The sequence below is a fragment of the Oryzias latipes genome, chromosome 4, assembly GCF_002234675.1.
Source record: "Oryzias latipes chromosome 4, ASM223467v1".
Taxonomy (NCBI): Eukaryota; Metazoa; Chordata; class Actinopteri; order Beloniformes; family Adrianichthyidae; genus Oryzias; species Oryzias latipes.
The window spans coordinates 31669526-31689715 of record NC_019862.2 but is presented as its reverse complement, the minus strand read 5'-3'; the positions used below and the strand labels follow the sequence as shown (position 1 = coordinate 31689715).

Sequence of the window (20190 nt, the reverse complement as noted above, 5' to 3'; positions counted from 1 at the left end):
CTTCATGATGATGGGCGTTAGTGCTATGGGGCGGTAGTCATTGAAGCAGGATGGTGATGGTTTCTTCGGCACAGGTATGATGGTTGTAGCCTTGAAGCATGATGGGACGATGGCTTGCTCCAAGGAGATGTTAAATATGTCTGTGAAGACATCCTTTAGCTCTTCTGCGCAGTCCTTCAGCACACGGCCTGGGATATTGTCTGGACCAGCAGCTTTCCGTGGGTTGATGGTGGAGAGTGTCATTCATTTTGTTGAGCTCCATCTTCTCTCGAATAACAGACCAAGGCGCAACAGGAGGAACCGTCAGTTCTTCTTCAACATATAGGAGTGACCATGGTCCTTGTTTTACATCAGACTTGCTCTTAGCTCTGACCCTCCCAGAGCCCTGAGGTGCTCAGGCGTGGGCCTGCTGAGGGTCCGTAAGGTCAGAGCTAAATCCACGGCGAGGCCTCGTTTGGAAACCACAGGCCTCGTCTGTGGAACAGCCTGCCTGAGGATGTGAGGGCCTCATCCACTGTCCAGTTTTTAAAAAGAAAATAAAGACACATTTTTGAAATTCATATTTTAAGTTGATCTCGTATTTTACTCTTATATTTTATATGATATTTTTTCACTTATTTATTTTTTTAACGCTTTTTAGTTAAGTTGTACTCTTTTGCGTCCTAACTTCTTCTAATTTAGGTGTTTTGGACTTTTTTATACATTAACTTATTTTAATTTCTATGTTCCTATTTTAGCTGTTTTTATACTTTAACTGTTATATTTATTACTTCTGCATTTTAGACTGTTTTTTTTTTTTTTTTAAACTTTGTTTTTATTGAACGTTTTCAGTTGACAGCATTTACATACACGGGTCAGCAACCACAACAAACAACAGAACAGACACAACAAACTGCAATTGGGCTGTTTTTCTTATTGTTATTACATTTTTTTTTTTTTTTACTTACACGAAATCCTCTGAACTTTTTATTAGTTTTCCATATAGTTGTACCATTTTTGCCATTTTTTTTTGAAAATGTCTAACTTTAATTTGAGTAGAAATGTCAATTTTTCCACTGAGTAAATGGTCCATATGATCTTCAACCAGTCATCTTTTCCAGGGGGCTCCACTTTGTGCCATTTTTTTGTTATCGTTTTCTTGCTTGCCAAGAGTAATATCCTTACTAGGTAAATATCTTCATTCAGTACAGAGTCTTCAATATTACCCAGATACAGAGTTGTAAACTCGTTTGGCAGGTGATATCCAATAACATTTTTTATGACAGTTGTTACATCATTCCAAAAAGATAGTAGTTTAGGACATGACCAGAAAATATGAGTATGATTCCCATCTTGACTCCCACATTGTCTCCAGCAAGTCTGTAGATTCTTTAGTTGTCTGCTTTTGATTTGGGGCGTTATAAAATACCGTGTGAGATTCTTCCATGCAAATTCCTTCCATATTTGAGAGCTGGTAGAAGAGCACTGTGTGAGACACATTTTAAACCAGTCTTCTTCTGTAATCTTTTGATTAAGCTCAGATTCCCATTTACTTTTAATGTAAAGTGATGAACTTTTCCTGTTTTCAATAAAAGAACGGTAAAAAGATGAAATAACCCTTGTTTTACTGTTTTTATAAGCGTCTAATATTACTTTAGTTATACTGTATCTTTTTTTAGGTTCTAGGTTAGGTTTAATTTCCCTTGTATAAAAGTCCTGAATTTGTAGATATCTAAACAAATCTTGATTTCCCAATCCAAATTTATTTTTTAATTCCCTAAAGCTAAGTAGATTTCCGTCTTTTGCAATAGAGTACCATGCAGTTATGCCATTGTCTATCCAGTGTCTAAATGTTGAATCATATCGGTTTGGTTGAAATTTTGGATCATAAGCAATCCAACTGAGTATTTTTATTTCCTTTTGCAGTTTGTATTCTTTAACTACTTTTTCCCATAGTTTTATTGTAAAGGATGTAATTAAGTCAACATTACTTTGGTTATAGTCAGTCTGTTTAACGTCACCTAAAATTGTTTGTATTGGTATGTTTAAGCTTTTAATCTCTATTTCTTTCCACCTTGCTTCATATTCTGGTACACACCAACAGACTAATGGTCTCAGCTGTGCTGCATAAAAATATTCTTTGAGATTTGGTAATGCCAACCCCCCTCTGTCTTTTGATAACTGAAGGGTGGAAAACCTTATCCTAGGTTTTTTTCCATTCCAAATGAATCTAGATATATTTTTATTCCATAAATTAAACTTATGCTGTGGTATTCTTACTGGTAAAGCCTGGAATAGGTAAAGAAATCGTGGGGTGATATTCATTTGAATTATTTTTACTCTGGAGCTGAGATCTAAGGGGTAAGTAGTCTATTTTTGCAGATCTTTTTGCATGTTTTGTTCAATCGGATCAAAATTTGTTTCATATAGTTTGTCAATCTCTTTAGTAAGAATGACACCCAGATATTTTATTGTCTTACTTTCCCATTTCAAATTGTAACTTTCTTTAATCTGTTTAGATGGGGAGTAGTTTAGTGTAAGAATTTGGGTTTTATCTATATTAATTTTATATCCGGAATAGTGACCAAATACTTTCAAAAAGTCCATCAGTATAGGAAGCTCGTTGTCTGGGTTCTTGAGAAAAATTATGATGTCATCTGCAAAAAGGCCAATTATGTGCTTTGTGTTGCTTATCTCTATTCCTTCTAGGGCATTGTGTTGTCGCAGAGCTTGAGCTAATGGTTCGATGTATAATGCGAAGAGAGTTGGGCTTAAACAACAGCCTTGTCTTGTGCCCCTTTCTAATTTAATTCTATTTGACAGATTTCCATTTACTTTTATTCTTGCTGTTGGGGCTTGGTATAATGCTTTAATAATTTTAATAGAATTCTCCTCAAATCCAAATTTTTTAAGGACCAAGTATAAAAATTCCCAGCTAACACTGTCAAAGGCCTTTTCTGCATCTAGGCTAATAAGTGCAGATTTAATTCCCTTCGTTTGTACATGGTTAATGATATGTAGACTTTTCCTAATATTGTCTTGTGTCTGGCGTCCTTTAATGAAACCCGTCTGGTCTTCATCTATTAGATCAGATACAAAAAGTTCAAATCTTTTGCTTAATATTGATGTATATATTTTAAAGTCTACATTCAAAACAGAAATTGGTCTGAAGTTTTTGCATAATTTTGAATCCTTCCCTTCCTTAGGGATAAGAGAAACCACTGCTTCCTGCCATGAAGGGGGGATAGTTCCTTCCTTTAAAGTCCAATTAAGACATCTGAGTAGTACAGGTGACAGGTCACTTTCAAACAGCTTATATATTTCAGAAGGGAACCCATCACTACCGGGTGCCTTGCAGGTCTTTAATTTTCCAATAGCTAATCTAATTTCTTCTGCCCTAATTTCTGATTGTAATACTTTGTTTTGCATTTCTCCTATTGATGGTAAATCCAGTGAGTTAAGAAAGCTGGTTACATCGTCTGCACTTGCTAGTGGGGGCTTTGAATATAAATCTTTGTAGAAATTCTTAAAAATTTCTAGTATTTCCTCTGGATCATCTGTTAATTTGTCTGTTTCGGGTTTTTTGATACTAGTTACTGTATTATTAGATTGTTGTTTTCTTAATCGTCTTGCTAACAATTTGTTTGCCTTTGGGCCGGAATCATGGTACATTTGTCTAACAAACCTTGTTTTCTTTTCAATTTCTTCACTTAAAATGTCATTTATTTCTGTCCTTAGTGTTTTAATTTGTTGCAGGAGGGTTTGAGATTGACTTTGCTTGTGTTGTTTTTCTAAGTTGTTTAAAATTGCCACTTTCTGGTTGTATTTATCCTTTTTTTCTTTATTTTGTGCCGATGTAATGGCAATTAAATTTCCTATCAAGACTGCTTTTAACGTGTCCCACAGAATATTGGGGTTTACCTCACCATTGTCATTTTCTTCAATGAATCTTTTAATTGTGTTTTTTATTTGTTCCTTCACAGTTTCCTTATTTAAAATTCCTACGTTTAATCTCCACAAAGTATTTATCCTTTTCCTGTCTATATTAATTGTTAAAAAGACCGGGCTATGGTCAGAGACATTCGTTGTACCAATTTCGCAAGCTTTCACTCGATATTTATCCCATGTGTTCATTAAAAAATAGTCAATTCTATAAATAAACCGAGTGTGACCCAGAATAGTATGTATAGTCTTTTTCTAATGGATGTATTTCTCTCCAGACATCAATAACTCCCATTTCCTCTAGAGTTGTGTTGATAAATCCTGCCAAAGGTTTATGCTGGTTCCGAACACTTGTAGTGTCTAGGCTCTTCAGAGTTACATTTAAGTCTCCCCCGCATATCAATATGCCTTCTGCCTCATGTGCAATTACGTCAAATAAAGATTTGTAAAAATGTTTTTTTACTTCCAGGGGGGGCATATATGTTTATACTTGTGATTAGTTCGTTTTGCAATTTCCCTTTAACCATTACGTATCTTCCACCTTTGTCTTTTATCTCTTTACTACATTCAAATTGTATGGAGTTCGTTATAAGAATAGCGACTCCTCTTTTCTTGTTTGATTCATTGGAGCTATAAAAGGTGTTTCTGTATCCCATTTGTTTAAACTTGTTGTGTTCTTGATCATTTAGCTTTGTCTCTTGTAGAAATAATATCTGTGCATTTTCTTTCTTTAACATTGAGATGACTTTTTTCCTTTTAATGGGATTATTTAGACCATTCACATTAAGTGTAACCATTTTTATATTACAACCCATTGCTTTGTTTCTTCCAAAACTTGATGTACAGCCCAAGAACATTGAACAAAAGGCCAGAACTTGCAGCCCAAAAAGAAAAAGAAAAAAAAACACATTTCTGAAACAAATTTAGCTTCCAAAAGTGGAATGAACACACGCCATTCCCTTCCCCTGTTGGTGGGAGAGGGGGCGTTCCTCGCGTTTAAGGAGGGCCCCTCAGTAGTGGTGAGAAAAAAATCTTTCACCTAAACCTACTAGTCCAACTTCCATCATATGGGTAAATATTCCCAACAGCACAAATTATGATATGAGGAGGAAGGCTATATATGTTGAGAAAAAAAGGAAAGGACTTAACTTAATATTCATTTGTAACTTTTAAGACGTAGCTCGTCCAAATTCCTGGAGTTTCTCCTTTGCGCGCTGGGCTGCTCCATGTCCGCTTTTCTCGCCGGGTCGTTGCCATGGAAATCCATGAAGCAGCCGCTCCTGCATGACGTCATCTTCAGTGTTGTCCGGTGTGGGGAGCTCCACCGTAAATCCTCTTCTTGTCAACTCCTCTGCCGCTTCCCGCGCAGATTCATAAGCTCTCACTCCAGAGTCCCAGTGAATTCTCATCTTGGTGAAAGGGGTCTGGAAACGGACCCCCTTTTCTTTAAGCGCTTTTTTGACTCCGCTGTATTTTTTGAGCTTTTGGACCACCTCCGTTGGGTAATCATGATCGAAGATAAGCCGTCTCCCCTCCACCTCGATTTTCTTCTGCCATGCTGCTTTGAGGACCGATTCTTTGGTAGTGAATTGGAGAAAATTGACTATCATGGACCTCGGTGGTGCGCCGCGGCTTGGCTTTTGAGTGAGCGCTCGGTGGGCACGTTGTATCTGAAGGCTGGTTTCGGGAGGCAGGGAGAGCATCTCCATGAGGAGTTTTGTAACATAGTCTATCGCTGAGCTTTTTTCCTCGTCCTCCGGTATTCCAAATATTCGTATGTTGTTACGTCTGCTTCTTCCCTCCACGTCTGTGAGCCGCTCTTTTAATATTTTTTGTTGCTTCAGAGATTTAGAGAGGGCATCTTTCACATCCATGTTCCAGGATTCGATTTGCGCGATGCGTTCTTCGGCGTCGGCAATTTGGGTTCCGTGCGTTTGAAGGGTTTTATTGTTTGTCGCCAGTTGTTGGTAGATTTCTTGTTTCAATTCGGTGATTTCCTTCTTGACATCTTCTGTAACTTGCTCCTTCAAAGAGATCATGTCTTGTTTCATGTCAGCTCTTAGGTCACGGATTTCTTTGCTAATGGAGTCCAGTCCACAACGCATGGTTTCAGCTAGCTGGTTAGCACCAGCACGTTCGTCTCCGTCTTCTTTGGCTTTATCTACATTTCTTCCCTTCATCTGGTCTTGTCTCTTCATTTTTCCTCTGGTTTCGACTCCTCCTTTCATTGAGTGCTTATCTTCGTTTGTTAATAGTGGATTCTGAGGAGTCTATTTTCCTGTTTTGTTGGAAGCATCGAATTACGCCGGCGTCCCGTCCGCCATCTTTTTCAGAAGCCTGCATTTTAGACTGTTTACACCCTTGGTGGGGTGTTTGTGTTTGGGCTCCCAGACCTTTGGCCCTGCTCGTCCTCGGGCGTCTCTTGTTCCGGGTCCTCCATGGCCACGTCGGGTGCATTGGCCCCGGGGGTTTCGGGTTTGTGTGTGTGTGTGTGTTTCGGGGGGGGGGGTTGCTGGGATGAGTTGTGCTTGGGCCGCATTAATGCTGACACCCCGGCCAACAGGAGGACAGGGCAGACGGCGCTTTCTGGGTTCTGTCTTTGTCACTTTTCATTTTTCATTTTCATTTTTTGCTGCCGCAGACAAAAAGAATTTCCCCATCGTGGGATAAATAAATTCTATCTAATCTGTTGTAATTTGTAGCCATTTCTCTTTTATTTGTGTTTTTTGTGTATTTTATTATAAGGGGCTTATTCTTATGTGTGGGGATTGCTGTTTTGCGTTCTTGTTTGTTTTCATGTACAGCACCTTCAGCTGTTCTTTTTTCATGAAAGGTGCCTCAGAAAAAAATTAATTTGAATTAATTTGAACATTTAAATATTATTAAAAATATGTGAGGTCCAATAAGAAATGGTTTCCTTTTTCTCCCAGTGCCAAAAGACAAAAAATGTCATGGTGGCCAGTCAGACTCCTCCCCCTCCCAGCTCTGCTCCAGACTCTCAGCTGTGACTCATCACCTCATCCACGCACCTGCTACTTAAGGAAACTCACCTCAAGCATTCTTCGCCAGTCCGTTAAACCTGATGGTGCTTAACTCACCTCATGCCTCGTCTGGCCCTCTGTGTCATGTTGCCTCGCTTACCTTCTGTTGCTGTGCTTCAGGTCTGCCTTTACCACGAGAGTCACCCGAGTCCTCATCCGACGCGAGCAGAAGCTGAATCCCTCACGCTCCTCAAGAACTCCGGCCACGCCTCCGCCAAGAACTCCAGCCACGCCTCCGCCAAGAACTCCAGCCACGTCGCAGTCAAAAGACTCCACGCCACTGCCGTGAGCTCCGGTCACGCCGCTGTAAGATCTCCGTGCTCACCTTGGTCTACGAGCCGCTGTCAAGCTGCACGCCGCTCTCCCCTACTGGATCCGCTGGCTCCTTCAAAATAAAACCAGTTACTTACCTTTTCACATGCCTGCCTCTTCCTTCCGGGTTGCAGCATCTGGGTCCACCTTGATCTGATCATGACAGAACGGACTGGCCCTTACCCCAACCCAGCTGACCCGGAAAGACTCTGTTTGGCCGTAAATCATCAAGGCATTATGCTGGGACGCCAAGCCGACGGCCTTTCCAAAATGGCTTCAGCTCAACAAGAACTTTTTCACCGCCTCGATGGTTTGTCACAAACTTTATTGGAATTAACTGGACAATTTTCTGATTCCGCAGCACCAGACCCCGCTCCACCTTCAGTCAACCTGGAACCTTCCGCTTCCACCGCTAACCCAGAAAACTACCGTCTCCAGCCAGAGCCATTTTTTGGTAATGTAGAGAATATTGGGTTTTTTTTTACTCCAATGTCAACTATTACTTCAGCAGGCTCCCAGATATTATCACACGGACCACAGCAAGATTACGATGATCGTTAATTCCCTGAGGAGTAAGGTGCTCCAGTGGGCTCAAGCCTTCCTCGCCGCCAACCCCATTACTCAGTTGCCGTTCGAACGCTTCATCTGCGAGTTCAGACTCGTGTTCGACCAACCTCGCAAGCAAGAAGAAGCCACCAGGCGACTCCTCAATCTCCAACAAAGCAACCGGTCAGTCAGCGACCATGTTGTAGATTTTCGCATCCTGGCGGTGGAGGCAGGCTGGACAGATCCCGCCTTGCGGGGTGTTTTTTACCAATCACTCAATGAAACCATAAAAGATCATTTATGTACCCAGCCAGAAGCCACCTCTTTTGAGGAACTTGTGGCCGCCTCGCTGCGCTCTGACATCAGACTTAAAGAACGCCAACATTAACGCCCGCATCCTGTACGTAAGACCACCATGGTCAGTTCTACACCCCCGCCCACCCTAGAACCTCCACCACCGAGTTTTCTACGTAAATACCCTGATAAACCGATGCAGATTTGTTGGAATAATGTATATAGGTTATCTCATATTTGCTTATTTTATGCATCACCTTGCTATATATGTATAGGTGATTTAATCATGTTTACAGAAGTGTCTGTGTGTGTCCAAATCTGTTTCACAGGAAGGTGGAGGTGACACCCTTGGGAGAAAATGTTTCTCTTTGCGTCTTTTCAGCATTCTCCTGAGAATCTGTGTTAGCTGTGTCTAAAATGAATCGAAGGACGCTCTGTGTTAGTTTATCTGTGAGAAACGGCTTTGCAGGTCCAGAGATGAATTGAGAAGACTGTGGAAGGATGGACATGTTGTAATAAATGCTTTCTGATAGCGCTGCAGCTGTGTTTTTATCTGTTTCCCCTCCTTAGAGCTCAGCGCATGTGTAACTTAGGGACAACCCAAATATACTTATTAAAAGAGGAGGCAGCAGAATTTGCGCCAGAGTGGAGAGAGATTGTTTACTGGGTAGATCTCTGTCTGCTCTCCTCGTAAAGGTACCTTTGTCCGTTGGTCTTTCTTTCCTTTTTGAATTGTTATGATGTTGCAGGTTGTTTGAACCCAACATTAATTTGGTCCTTTCGAGCCGGATACCAACATACCTGAGTATTTCAGTGAGCGTGGTGGGCCCCAGGAGACTGTGGCCACAGCTGACTCCTAGGTGAGTCAACCCTTTGTTGGAACTGGTGCCCATCCCGTTGGCTGGAGTCCAAAAGGTTGACGGTATACCAAAGGAGAAAGACAACGGAAAGGACGACGGAGTCCTGTGAAATTCCGTAAGTACGGACGACTACGTACTATTTGGTTGGACGGCGGAGTCCGTGAAATTCCGCGTTTAAAAAGAAGTAAAGCCCTGAGAATTCTAGACACTATCAGGCAAGGACGGCGGGGTCCTGGAAATCCCGTACCATTTGGTTGGACGGCGGAGTCCGTGAAATTCCGTGTTAAATAAAATAATGAAAAGAATACATATATGTATGAATAGATATGATATACAAAATCCCAGTACCATAACTTTCAGATGTAGGAATTAAAGATAATTAAAAAGCCGGCATTTATAAATTAGTAAAGAAAAGAGTGTGTGAATGTTTATGTGATTTTGTGTGCAAATCGCCATATTTGCTGTTTGTTTCTTGTTGCTGTGTTTTGTTGTTGTTGTGTTTAGCAAATCGCTGAATTTGCAGATTGTGTTTTTTGAACTGCTAAACAAGTGTTTTTTGTTTTGTTTTTTTTTTTTTAAAAATGAGAAAGGCACAGAGTGAGGAAAGTCCAAAAGAAAGTTTGCAGAGCAGGGATTGGAAGTATGTGGAAAGTCTGGATCCTACAAAAATCGAGCATTTGGATAAATGGGTAAAAGACTATGGATTAATGGAAGGTTTAACACTCGGAGAATAATTGCATTACAGGATGCGATTAAAGAAAAGACATGAAAAGATCAGGAGAAAATGCAGAAAGCAGGATTTGAGTCTGCGGAATTTTGGTTGAGAGAGGCGGAAAGGAGGAAAAAAAAAGGGCAGTGGGGCTTCAGAGAACAGGAGAGAGCAGAGGGAGGAGGCGCGTGCACGAGCCTGCAGGAAGGAGGACGAGGACGTGCAGGAAGGAGGAGCGCCTGCTCCACACGGAGCAGATGTAAACAGCTTTCTTTACCCCCAGTTAGTAAAGGATCCCCCACCTAATGATGGGGAATCCTCTCAAAAAGGAATGTTGACTAGATCACAGACAGGGCAGAAATTACAGTGGTCAAAAACGATGGGAGAGGGACTTTCTCCTCTCCCGTCTGAACTTAAAGACACATCAGCAATGACAGAATCATTTCCAATGATCCAGGTTGCAAACCCTCAGGCAGGAGATGATCAACTCCGACTATTTTAGTGTATAGGACATGGACAATGGAAGATGTTAAGAAAGCTATAGAAGGTGTGATTTCTTACAAAGCAGATGTGCATCAGTTTGTGCAGGACATGGAAAATTTGAGTGGAAGTGTTTTATCATGGTGGAGGCAGCCGAAGAAGGAAAGTTCCAGAGGGGACATAACAGAAGAGGTTTGAGATGTAGTGAGGATGTCAGAGAGGAGCTTATGGTTACCCCTTTTCAGGGTGTTGGACCTGTGGAAGAGAAGGAAAAAGCATGACGAGGCCAGGGGACAGGGAGCTTTGCATTTTTTAATGCAGGACTCCCTGAAAATCAGAATGATGAGTCAGATGGAGATGATGAGGTGTTGATGAAGTTATACGATTTATTGGCTTATGCAGATGTGAAATCAGAAATTAAATTAAGGATAAATGGGAATGTGATGATTTTTTTTGTATGACGATGGTGCATGTAGGACAGCTATCAAAGAACAAATTCCAGGAGCAAAGCCTGCAGCCACGCGAGTTTCAGTGAAAGCAGCTAATGGTGAAACTGTGTGTATTTCTCAGTTAGAGTTAGTGCAACTAAAATCACTCTTACATAATTGTATGCAGTGCAGCTGTAGCTGCAAAAATGGGGGAAAACATGTTCAATTTTAAATCACCTTTGGTACGTCTTCATGCTGAATGGGCACAATCAGCAGTGGCAGGATCTGGGGGATATTTGGGTCGGATGGGGGAAAGTGCTGATGACTGGATTCCAACACCATCACCCCACATCCAGGGAAGTCCCTCAACTGGACTGACTCGAGTGGCTTTGTTTTGGACAACTTTTGTTAAAATGGGTGTGCATTTGGAAGAAAAACTAAAGGACTGGGCCAGATGATTATTAGTGTTAACTGAGGAGGAGGATGATCTGTTAAAGGATCTCCCTGACACTCTGTGGTGTAAAGGACCCACAGATGTAGGGTTAATTAAAGGCGCTTTACCAGTTCAGATTAGACCAAAAACAATATACACCATGTGTTCGACAATACCCTTTAAGAACAGATGCACAAGAATGTATTAAACCAGTAATTTCAGATTTAATAGCTACAGGAGTAATTATAAAGTGCAATGACTCACCATGTAATACTCCTATATTTCCAGTGAAAAAACAGACGCCCTCCACTGGTTGGAGGATGGTATGAGACTTAGAAGCAGTAAACAATGCAGTTATTCAAAGAGCACCCTGTGTGCCTGACCCCTATACATTACTGAACTCGTTAGGATCGGATGCAGCCGCCTTCACAGTGTTAGACATCAGTAATGCATTCTTTCCTGTGCCTGTCCACAAGGACAGCCAGTACTGGTTTGTGTTCACATATGACGGCCAAAGGTACACTTACACCAGACTACCCCAAGGTTAGTGCGAAATGATGGCGAGCATGACAAAAATTCCAACCTCCAGGGGAAGTAAAAAAATAATTTATGTGGATGATGTTCTGATAGCATCACCAGAGAAAAAAAAAAACTTGTATGAAGGATTCAGTGGCACTGTTAAAACATTTAGCTGATGAACCCACAAAGTCAGTAAAAATAAATTACAGCTGTGCAGGGAACAGGTAAGATATCTTTGTCATATTTAAGCGCAGCAGGACGCACAATTATGGAAGAATGGAAAACTGCAATTCTGCAAGCACCAAATTCTCTAACGAAGAAGCAAATGATGTCATTTTTAGGTCTGATTAATAACTGCAGGAACTGGGTACCAAACTATGCTGAAATAATGGTTTCTCTCCAAAAGTTGATGTATGACAAAATTTTGAAAATGAATTCCCCTGTAAAACTGGACACAGGAAGCAGACAAGGCCTTTTGTAACATAAAACAAGTTCTGGTGTCCAGCACAGCCTTAGAGTTACCTGATTATAGTAAACCTTTTGTATAAATGGTAGACTGCAAAGGTAATTTATTGACCTCAGTTTTAGTTGAACAACATGGAGACAAAATGAAACCTGTAGCTTATTTCTCTTCAAAATTAAATGGTGTGGCATGTGTACTGCCGCATTGCGTTAGGACACCAACTGCGGCATCAATGGCAGTAGAAGTAAGTGCAACAACAGTACTATTCCACCCACTGACCCTTAAGGTTTCGCATGCAGTTTTAGCATTACTTTTACAGATGAGCTTAACTTTTTTTGTCGCCTGCGGGACACTTATCCTGCATGGCCGCATTACTGTTCCAACCGCATCTCACGATAGAATGGTGCACCCAGTTGGACCCTGCTACAATGTTGCCACTTCCTTATGGTGGAAGTGTGCATGATTGCCAAGAATTAGCAGAGAAAACAGCACAGACCAGAAATGAACTAATAGATCAACCACTGACGAAAGGTGTAATACTTTATGTAGATGGTTCTTCAAAGAAAAATGAGGAGGTTGACAAAGAAGTACTTAAAGAAATGCAACAATGGAGATTGGAACCTGAAAAAGAGCTCTGGAACAAACATAATGCTAAACTCCTAAATAGTATATATGTATGACCAGAAAACAAACCTACTTTATAAAAAAAACTATTTTTAAATGGGCAGCTATAATGACCCATGGGGTGACCCATGGGTCAACGGGGGCAATGATGGGACAGGTAAACAAATATTGGATTTAATTCTTATTCAAAAAAATTTTTTATAGGAGCATGTAAGCACAATGCTCAGGGAAATCTTAGACCAACACGAGGGAAGTTTCCAACTCCCCAATATCCGTTTCAGGTTATACACATGGACTTGATAGAATTAAAAGGAAAAATTCTGTCTGGTCATAATAGATGCATTCTCTAAATGGATTTAATTTCTTCCCACCAAAACATCCTGATGCAATAACAGTAGCCAAAGCATTATGCAAAGATATAATTCCTCAGTATGGTATACCTGGGAAAAAAAAAAAAAAGACAATTATTATTTATAGTGACAATGGGTCTCATTTTGTTAATCGAATTATGAAAAGGATAGGAACTATGTTTCACATTAATACAATAACAAAGCAGGATGCCCACTCCATCAGCCCTCTAATTAAGTGCTTGAAGGAATTACAAATCTGGATGGCTCTTAAGTTTTCTCCACCTCAATGACGAAAACACAGAGGTGATTGTCTTCGGTCCCAGTGTCAACAGTGAGTCACACCCAATAGCTCTGGGCTCTCTCACTCATTCAGTTAAATCTACTCTGACAAACTTAGGAGTGAAGATGGACATTGGTTTTAAATTTGGACAAGCAGATCCGTTCGGTGGTGAGATCCAGCTTCTTTCAGTTAAGGCAGCTGGCTAAAGTCAAATTGTTTTTATCAAGAAAGTTCTTTGAGACAGTAATCCACGCCTTTGTTATAACTCGGATTGATTACTGTAACTCTCTTTACTTCGGTGCCCCTCACTCATCCTTGTCCCGTCTCCAGCTGGTGCAGAACTTTGGTGCACGCTTGTTAACTGGAACGTGGAAGAGAGAGCATATCACACCAGTTCTGGCTGCCTGTCCATTTTAGAGTTTAAAAAAAAAAAATCTTTTATTTGTTTTTAAGTCTTTAAGTGGTCTGGCTCCACCCTACCTCTCTGAGCTGCATTCCCCTTCCCGCTCACTTAGATCAGCTGACCAGCTGCTCCTGGATGTGCCAAGGACACGGCAGAAATTCAGGGGGGACAGAGCAATTGCCGTTGCTGGCCCCAGCTTGTAGAATGCACTCCCTATGCAGATTAGGAAGGCCCGTTCGTTGAATGATTTTAAATCCAAGTTAAAAACTCACTTTTTCTCTCTGGGGTTTAACTCGGTGTGAGTTGATGTTTTTATTGGTCTTATTTATTTTTATTTAACTTCTTGATTTTATACCGTTTGTTTTAGTTTGTTGTTTTGTTTTATTCTGCATTGTTAAGCCTTTTGGTCAGCTCCTGCTGTTTTAAAATCGCTTTATAAATAAAGTTGACTTGGCTTGACTTGACATTGTCTTAAAGAATCACTGTGCGTACCACCTGCAAAGTGCTGGGTTAGTATAAATAATGACTGGTACAATTAACAATAGGCTGAAGGAATGTATTGTGGACACTGGACTCAGTGTCTAGATTTAGTGAAACTGTGCATAAAATAAACATTACCAGTGCAATAAGGCCGAGACCCTTTTTGGAAGACCTTACAGGTTACCGCAGTTTAAAAACCAATGGGAGACTAATAAAGAAGCAAACCTGGCTGACTATATGAGGGCCATTTTAGTAAAACAAAGAGACATCTTGACTAATGAAAAACCTTTTGCCCCTCAGCAGGAAAACCAGCTTTTAGAACCAGGTGATTGGGTTCTGATAAGAAGCATCAAGAAATAACACTGGTATTCACCCAAGTGGGAGGGGCCATACCAGGCACTGCTGGCCACTCCTACTGCAGTCAAATTCGCTGGAAGATCCACCTGTGTTCACCTGACATATTGTTTATATTGTAAAAAGGTAATCTCGACTGGAAACTCAAAGGTGGAAGGTGAGCTAAAGTCTGATATAGGGTGGACTCAGACGTTTAGAGTCTGGGTAGACCCGAAAGTCAGTGAAGCCTCCTGTAAAGCCACCAACCCATATAGACGACGAAAAAAGAAATAACAGTTGGTCGAGATGGTAAACCAATGTTTTCAAATTTGTGTGAAATGTATTGTTGTTGTGATCATAACCATTGTTATAGTGTGGCATACCTGGCAGTACTTGCGCCCCCCTGGGTATGAAAATGGAACAACCCTTTCGACTGAGAGGAGGACTGTAAGTCCAACCACTAATGTTTGCTCAAGACGACTAATGGCTAAAGGAAATCCACTAAACCCAGAGAATACTGCTACTATTTTTAACTTGCAACTCTTGAAACTAAATTCTGTTACCTTTTTCTGTGTATCCTATAACGGTTGACGTTTTGGTTGCTGAAATGTCTGGTATTTATCCTCACAGATGGAAACCTCGCCATAAGCGGGAAGTGTGGCTGAGAGACACTGACCCTACTTACATAGACGCCATAGGGGTTCCTTATGGAGTACCAGATGAATGTACATTGATTAATCAGGTGGCTGCCGGCTGGGGATCTTCACTCTGTTGGTGGTGTACAATTGTCAAAGGCGTGGACAGGATCAACTACATCCACTACAACGTCCAAAAAATTAGGTAACTGGAAACGAGAAGGGTTTGAAGCTGTGCATGAACAGCTTTCTGTTACATCTATAATGGCATTCAGGAACAGGATCACTCTCGACATGCTGGTGGCTGAAAAGGGTGGCGTGTGCACCATGTTCAGTGAACAGTGTTGCACGTTCATTCCTAACAACACCGCTGCAGACAGCAGTCTGACCAAGGCCAAAGAGGGCCTTCGCACTCTCAATGGTAAGATGAAGGACCATTCCGGTGTTGATACCACCATGTGGGACTCCTGGCTGGATGTGTTTGGGAAGTACCACTCATTGGTAGCTTCCACTTTGGTGTCCATATCTGTATTTATTGCAATCTTGACCTTGTGTGGATGCTGTTGTATTCCTTGCCTGCGTTCTTTGTGCAATTGTCTCATCTCCACAGCTATTAGACCTGAAGAGACCCAGCTGCGTCCCATCTGTGTAAGTGTCTCCAACAAACACCCTCCAAGTGTAATTGTGTTTGTGCTCTTAAACGTGATCTTACAGTTAGAAATCTTGTGAAGTGGCTAACTAATAGTGATGTTAGGTTTGCGCAGATATGGATAAACAGGGGGGAGTTATGTTGGAATAATGTATATAGGTTATCTCATATTTGCTTATTTTATGCATCACCTTGCTATATATGTATAGGTGATTTAATCATGTTTGCAGAAGTGTCTGTGTGTGTCCAAATCTGTTTCACAGGAAGGTGGAGGTGACACCCTTGGGAGAAAATGTTTCACTTTGCGTCTTTTCAGCATTCTCCTGAGAATCTGTGTTAGCTATGTCTAAAATGAATCGTAGGACGCTCTGTGTTAGTTTATCTGTGAGAAATGGCTTTGCAGGTCCAGAGATGAATTGAGAAGACTGTGGAAGGATGGACATGTTGTAATAAATGCTTTCTGATAGCGCTGCAGCTGTGTTTTTATCTGTTTCCCCTCCTTAGAGCTCAGCGCATGTGTAACTTAGGGACAACCCAAATATACTTATTAAAAGAGAAGGCAGCAGAATTTGCGCCAGAGTGGAGAGAGATTGTTTACTGGGTAGATCTCTGTCTGCTCTCCTCGTAAAGGTACCTTTGTCCGTTGGTCTTTCTTTCCTTTTTGAATTGTTATGATGTTGCAGGTTGTTTGAACCCAACAAGATTGGTCTCTCTTGCCTCTCAGCTGAAGAACGTAGCAAACGTCGTGTAGAAGGGCAATGTTTCTACTGTGGGGGTCAAGGTCACCAAGACTCTCAGTGTTCACTTCATTTAAACCCCCGTACCCCCCCGGTAAAAGCCAGGCCACGGGAGGATAAGTCAGTTGTTTCTACCCGAAATAACTTTTGTTATGTTCCTGTCAAGCTATGTGTCCGGTCTAAGTGTTCTGATTCTCATGCCCTCAGACTCTGGTGCTGAGCAAAGCCTCATTGATCATTCTTTGGTTTCCCGTCTCTCTCTCCCTTTAGAGCCCCTCGACAATCCTATCAACGCCGCCGGTTTGGGGGGGGTCAACATCTCTCATGCATCACCCACCGCACGAGACCCGTGTTACTCATCACTTCTGGTAACCATCACGAGTATATTCGGTTTTTCGTCACCACATCCCCTCACAGTCCTGTTGTTCTGGGTTATTCGTGGCTTAAGGTCCACAACCCTCAGTTTGACTGGGCCAAGCAACGCGTTTCCAATTGGAGTGGGTTTTGTCTGGCTAACTGCCTTCAATCATCTATTCCACCCGTTCCTCTTGCTATTATTCCTCAGCTCGAGGACATCGATTTATCATCCGTTCCCTCTTGTTCCCACGAATACAAAGCCGTTTTCAGTAAAAGTAAGGCGGGTTCGTTACCACCACATCGTCCCTATGATTGCGCCATAGAACTACTTCCTGGCGCTACGCTCCCCAAGGGCCACTTATACAATCTCTCCGGCCCTGAGAAAACCGCCATGGAAACCTATATTCATGAAGCCCTTTCCTCCGGCCAAATTCACCCCTCCACGGCCACGGGGATTTCCCCCTTTGAAGCCTCGCTGGGCTACTCTCCCCCTCTGTTTCCCTCACAGGAGCTTGACCTTGCCGTTCCCTCCGTCCAGGAGCACCTTCGCTGCCAGCGCATTTGGACCCAAACCTGAGAGGCGCTCCTACGTACCAAGGATGCCAATTGTCGCATAGCCAACAGGCACAGGGTGGAGGGTCCCATGTACCAGGTTGGGCAGAAGGTGTGGCTATCATCCAAGAACATCCCCATTCCATCCTCGTCCCGCAAACTGTCGCCCCGGTACATTGGGCCCTACGTCATCGAGAGAATGATCAATCCCACTTGCGTTTGCCTCCGTCTGCCTGCGGCCCTTAAGGTACATCCATCGTTTAACGTTTCTCAAATTAAGCCCTTTCTGGACAGCCCTTTGTGCCTGCCTTCCGTCTCCCCACCACCCACCCGGATCATCGACAGCACTCCGGTGTTCACGGTCTCCAGGATTTTGGACGTTCGCCGCCGTGGTTTTCAGTACTTGGTGGATTGGGAAGGGTGCGGACCTGAGGAGCACTCATGGGTCTCCCGTTCTCTCATCCTCGACCCTTCCCTCATCGCCGATTTTTACCGTGCTCATCCGGATCGGCGTCCTGGACCACCTGGAGGTGGTCGTTGGGGGGGGGTACTGTCATGGTGGCCTGTCAGACTCCTCCCCCTCCCAGCTCTGCTCCAGACTCTCAGCTGTGACTCATCACCTCATCCACGCACCTGCTACTTAAGGAGACTCACCTCAAGCATTCTTCGCCAGTCCGTTAAACCTGATGGTGCTTAACTCATCTCATGCCTCGTCTGGCCCTCTGTGTCATGTTGCCTCGCTTACCTTCTGTTGCTGTGCTTCAGGTCTGCCTTTACCACGAGAGTCACCCGAGTCCTCATCCGACGCGAGCAGAAGCTGAATCCCTCACGCTCCTCAAGAACTCCGGCCACGCCTCCGCCAAGAACTCCAGCCACGCCTCCGCCAAGAACTCCAGCCACGTCGCAGTCAAAAGACTCCACGCCACTGCCGTGAGCTCCGGTCACGCCGCTGTAAGATCTCCGTGCTCACCTTGGTCTACGAGCCGCTGTCAAGCTGCACGCCGCTCTCCCCTTCTGGATCCGTTGGCTCATTCAAAATAAATCCCCCGTACCCCCCCGGTAAAAGCCAGGCCACGGGAGGATAAGTCAGTTGTTTCTACCCGAAATAACTTTTGTTATGTTCCTGTCAAGCTATGTGTCCGGTCTAAGTGTTCTGATTCTCATGCCCTCAGACTCTGGTGCTGAGCAAAGCCTCATTGATCATTCTTTGGTTTCCCGTCTCTCTCTCTCCCTTTAGAGCCCCTCGACAATCCTATCAACGCCGCCGGTTTGGGGGGGATCAACATCTCTCATGCATCACCCACCGCACGAGACCCGTGTTACTCATCACTTCTGGTAACCATCACGAGTATATTCGGTTTTTCGTCACCACATCCCCTCACAGTCCTATTGTTCTGGGTTATTCGTGGCTTAAGGTCCACAACCCTCAGTTTGACTGGGCCAAGCAACGCGTTTCCAATTGGAGTGGGTTTTGTCTGGCTAACTGCCTTCAATCAGCTATTCCACCCATTCCTCTTGCTATAATTCCTCAGCTCGAGGACATCGATTTATCATCCGTTCCCTCTTGTTCCCACGAATACAAAGCCGTTTTCAGTAAAAGTAAGGCGGGTTCGTTACCACCACATCGTCCCTATGATTGCGCCATAGAACTACTTCCTGGCGCTACGCTCCCCAAGGGCCACTTATACAATCTCTCCGGCCCTGAGAAAACCGCCATGGAAACCTATATTAATGAAGCCCTTTCCTCCGGCCAAATTCACCCCTCCACGGCCACGGGCATTAGCCTCGCTGGGCTACTCTCCCCCTCTGTTTCCCTCACAGGAGCTTGACCTTGCCGTTCCCTCCGTCCAGGAGCACCTTCGCTGCCAGCGCATTTGGACCCAAACCTGAGAGGCGCTCCTACGTACCAAGGATGCCAATTGTCGCATAGCCAACAGGCACAGGGTGGAGGGTCCCATGTACCAGGTTAGGCAGAAGGTGTGGCTATCATCCAAGAACATCCCCATTCCATCCTCGTCCCGCAAACTGTCGCCCCGGTACATTGGGCCCTACGTCATCGAGAGAATAATCAATCCCACCTGCGTTTGCCTCCGTTAAACCTGATGGTGCTTAACTCACCTCATGCCTCGTCTGGCCCTCTATGTCATGTTGCCTCGCTTACCTTCTGTTGCTTTGCTTCAGGTCTGCCTTCACCACGAGAGTCACCCGAGTCCTCATCCGACGCGAGCAGAAGCTGAATCCCTCACGCTCCTCATGAATTCCGGCCACGCCTCCGCCAAGAACTCCAGCCACGTCGCAGTCAAAAGACTCCATTCACGCCACTGCCGTGAGCTCCGGTCACGCCGCTGTAAGATCTCTATGCTCACCTTGGTCTACGAGCCGCTGTCAAGCTGCACGCCGCTCTCCCCTACTGTATCCGCTGGCTCCTTCAAAATAAAACCAGTTACTTACCTTTTCACATACCTGCCTCTTCCTTCCGGGTTGCAGCATCTGGGTCCACCTTGATCTGATCATGACAAAAAAGGCTTAAAAAATGGTTTCGCAACCTGATTGTCTGACCTGAGACTGGAAGATCGTGGCTTCAAATCCACAGACAGCAACAAAAGAAAATAACGTTTTCCTGTTTGAAATTCAGTATTTAGGGTTGGATAAAGGTGGGGGGTTATCAACCTCCAAATAGTTCCTGGTTGTTTTCTGCCCACAGTTTGTTTGACAAAACTTAATCTGTGGTTAATCACTGATCCTTTCCTCAACTTTGCTAATACATTTTCCTTATGGAATTTA

The 20190-nt window shown here is 43.2% G+C and overlaps 1 long non-coding RNA gene across 1 annotated transcript; it reads left to right on the top strand.

The window, feature by feature from the left end:
• The first annotated feature begins 18045 nt into the window (after positions 1-18045).
• On the top strand, positions 18046-19894 carry LOC111947406. The gene is made up of 3 exons (XR_002873224.1): positions 18046-18095; positions 18172-19511; positions 19588-19894. It is a non-coding gene; the product is annotated as an uncharacterized LOC111947406 (long non-coding RNA).
• Positions 19895-20190: the final 296 nt, after the last annotated feature.